Source organism: Lepisosteus platostomus, chromosome 2 (assembly GCF_059453375.1).
Source record: "Lepisosteus platostomus isolate fLepPlt1 chromosome 2, fLepPlt1.hap1, whole genome shotgun sequence".
Lineage (NCBI taxonomy): Eukaryota > Metazoa > Chordata > Actinopteri > Semionotiformes > Lepisosteidae > Lepisosteus > Lepisosteus platostomus.
The window spans coordinates 75,311,472-75,315,795 of NC_142612.1; positions in this window are offsets into that span (position 1 = coordinate 75,311,472).

The following is a 4,324-nucleotide window of genomic DNA, read 5'->3' on the forward strand; positions in this document are numbered from 1 at the left end:
TAAAACTAATTAAGAAAAAAAAAACAAGCAAACAAACATGAGACAGCTCTTCAATGTTTAATCCAATATTATTCAAAGCACATATAGTTCCTCTCAATTTTATTTGAGGAAATTAAAGTGAAGATTCAAAACACATATGTGAACATTAAAAAAAGCATCAGGAATAAATGACAAAGAAACATCTGATTTTTTTCTCCTTTTGGAGAGCCCTCTTCATCAATCTGTAAATTATTTTTTGTGAATTTCAATGTTTTTCAAATGTATTTTGATGCTACATTTTTGTTCTGAGTTTAATGTCCTTTTACTGTGTCTCTGAGCTGCACACTTATAACTTATAACTCTCACAGTACAGCTTTCATGTATTATAACAGTATTTGAAAAAACAGATAAAAAGAGGAAAAACACATAGAACTAACATTTGATTTTGTTTTATTAAATATTCTAAAAATGAAGTGTCAGTGTAAATGTGCCACAGAGTAAATACTATAGTTGTTATACTGTACCTAAGGCATTACAGTAATACTGTCATGTACAACTATTACCATTGTGTACTGTATAATCAAACCTCTCTGGGCATCAGATTTTGACAAGTTCCCCAAACCAAAAAGTATGAGTGGGAAACAATCAAGACCATTGATCAAACTCTTGCTAGTGAATGAGATTCAATAATGCTGGGTTACAAATTTTGATCTGACAGACTCAATATTGGATATAATTACGCCGCAGTGTACCACGCCATCCGGGCCCCAGTGAGTTTCTGAAAAAAAAAAATGTCATATAGGAGGTAAAAACCACTCGTCCTAAACCTGACTTGGGACACAAAGTCCAGCCCTGGGCTTAAAAATTGTCTAAGTAGTGTGTCAATGCTCACCCTAACCCTACCTGTGGTGTCAGCTGATCATTTCCACTGTCTGTATCTGAACTTTTCTGGGCATAGGATTTTGAAATGTTTCCCAAACCAAAGAGAATGAGTGGGAAACAATCAAGACCACTGATAGAAGCACTTGCATTTGAATGACATTAAATAATGCTTGATTACAACTTTTGATCCGACTGACTACGTTTTGGGAAACAATTGCTGAGTGGTGCACCCCCAAATCCACGCCCCAGGGAGGTTCTAAAAAAAATGAGATAGGAGGTAAAAACCACTGGTCCTAAACCTGACTTGGGACACAAAATCCAGACATGAGCTTAAAAATGTTCTAAGTAGTGTGTGAATGGTAACCCTAACCCTACCTGGGGTGTCAACTGAGCATTTCCGCATTCTAAAATGAAACCTCTCTGGGCACAGGATTTTTACATGTTCCCCAAACCAAAAAGTATGAGTGAGAAACAATGAAGACCAAAACTGTTGCAAGTAAATGAGATTCAATAATGCCTGATTACAAATTTTGATCCGACAGACTCAATTTCGGATACAATTATGGCGCGGTGCACCGTGCCACCCAGGCCCCAGAGGGTTTCCCAAAAAATAATTCAGACAGGAACAAAAAAATCACTCGTCCCTAACCTGACCTGGGACCCAAAAACATGTGCTAAGCTTAAAAGTGTCTAAGTAGTGCATGAATGTAAACCCTAACCTATTTTATTTAACTCGCTTAATTTTGAACATGTCTTGATATTTAGAAATACCAACAAAATCAGTATAGTGTTGATAATATAAGTATAAGAGTAAGGTTTAGTTTTTCAACTTAGTTTTATTTGTGAATATAATAGCAGTACTGTGTTAATTTGTGCTATATGAATATAATTATATCATTTTTCATTTCTTTAGATACACGATTCCATATTATATTCCGTATTAATCAAATTCTAAAAAGTATGTGTTTTGTTTTACTGCGATAACAAGCGCAAATATTCATAGAAAAGTTGAAAACTTTTTCAAAGTATATAAACTTAATATAGCCAGAAGGAGCACGTAAAAACTTTCCCAAAATAACCCCAGTGTGTAACCGAATGAAAGACTTTGATGCTTAAAATGTTTAGGAAGAAAGTGGAATGGTGTGCATTTTTTATTTAAACCAGCCATATACAGTTTACATAATATGTTTATGTTCCTAAATTAATATCGTTTCTAACCTTCAGACGCGTTATGCTCCTTTTATGCTCAGCTACTAAAATTTCCCTTTAGTTGTAAAATTCCATATTAATATTCAATATTAAGTGGATTAAAACATGCACAGCAAAGAGATTAAATGATTAAATTGTTTCACTAACAACCAATGCACCACGAGTGCCCCTCTCAAACATTTTTGCTGCCAATCGCGTACTGCTGTACTACGCGGTGAACTATAGGGGGTTGTAATGTGCATTTTGAATGGCTGCATCTGTACATGTACATCACCAGTTACATTAAACACTGTTTTCTTCAAAATCATCTTCATAAATACTGAAGTAATTTTTAAACTAAAATGAGTAGCAGGCTCAGTTCAAAGTCTTTAGTACTGAAAAAGATTGTGGTTTGACTATATAACTAAAGAAGGCGGAATGTAGGTAAGATTACCAAGATACTGTAACCAAGATTAGTGTGCAATTACTCTGTTAGAGCTCTGAGTTTAGCACACACAAATTACAGTACTGTTTTTCCTACATCGTGAGTAATGCATCACTCACTAATAATGTACATCAATGTTGAAATGTGTTTAGCACCATATTGATTAACTTACCTACAATAAAGCTATTCAATAGCACATTCATATTGTCTGCAAGCCCCCAGTATTCAAAATAAAACTACATTTAACTTTGGTTTGTTTCAAGTAGTTTTTATGTCTTTTATGTTTTCTTTTTGCGGAGTATGCTTTTGGACATTATGAATGTATATCAAATCAGACATAGCAGGTTGTGCCTTCAGGGTCATAAAAGACATTTTATCTAGAGAAGGGTTGCATTTCATAACAGTCATTTTAAGCCAATGATTGCTGTATCCTATGGTATGATTGAAGTATCAAGACACAACCTCTGATTGCACATAATTATTAGCACAGCTACACAATATCTTCAAAAAAAGGCAATAACCACTGGAAACCTTCAAGCTGAAAGCAATGTTAAATAAGCAATTCTTCCCAGGGGTGCACTTATGCAGTCTTTTTTAAATGGCATTTATTCGAGGGCACAGGATGAGTGATTTTACAACATTATACTTGAGTTCCTTCAATTGCTTGGGTACCCTCCACAATTTCTGTTTCTGTTGTACTCTGAAAGCTCCACTTTTTTATCTTCTGAGACCTCAGAATATATACATTTTCAATTTGTCTTTGATTCCAGAATGTTCAAGCAAATAGTTTAAGAACAGTTAAAATTTTGTTTCATTTCTGCTACTGCCATTAACATTTCTGAAACTGGACCTGTGCTCTTTTATGTAATGTTCATTTTCATGAATTGAAAATAGAGTTTCACAAAGTTCAGCTTTAAAAGAGTTAGAATTTTAACAACAAAAATGCTTTGTCAAAAACTTTTGTTCAGTTGTCTTCAGTGCTCAGTCTGTTTTATTCTTAGGCTTGTGAGAGCTTAAATATCAGGAATTGACCAAGGCAGGGTTTATATGGCAACTTTAATCTTCAAGCATTTAGATCTCTGCCATTACTTGCCATGGCTGTACATATGAAAGTTAATTGATCTGTCATTGAACTGCATACTTCTAAAATGGAAATGAATAAGGTTTTTCCCCATATCTCTTTAACGTGAATCTGGTATGACATATGTAATAAAAAACACTTTAACACATCCAAGAACTGAAATCTACAGTAATGCTTTTTGTCAGCAGGAAAACTACTCTTAAAATACAAATTAAAAGTGATGTCCAGCTCATGCCACACAAAATATTTAATAGTATTTTGTGTGGCATGAGCAAAAATTGTATTATTATAAAGTGTATAAATCAAAAGATATTGTATCTGTACTTAACCATCAGATAAAAATATATAAATTGTTAAGGTTTTCTGATAGCCTTGAATAGTTACATGAAAGTTCTAAGCTGCATTACACCCTAGGTATATCTGTAGATCAGACTGCAGAATACATCTCTGAATGTCCCAAAAAATGGTAGATGATACAATTCCCCTGTGTTCTCTGCTCTTATCTCTTTCTGTGAACAATAGCAAAACCTTTATCTTGTCACAACTGAAACGTGTCACCCTGGTGCTTCATAGAGTGTAAGGGCAAGAGCAAAATTTATATGCCTAATGTATTATGGTGATGCACATTAAGCAATATACTGTACAGTACTTAAATAATTTAAATCTACACATTTTTGGTGCTAATCTGTCCTTGTCAGACTCCTACATCTTCATAAATAGGTAATGCATAGACAGTAGATGACACTGTC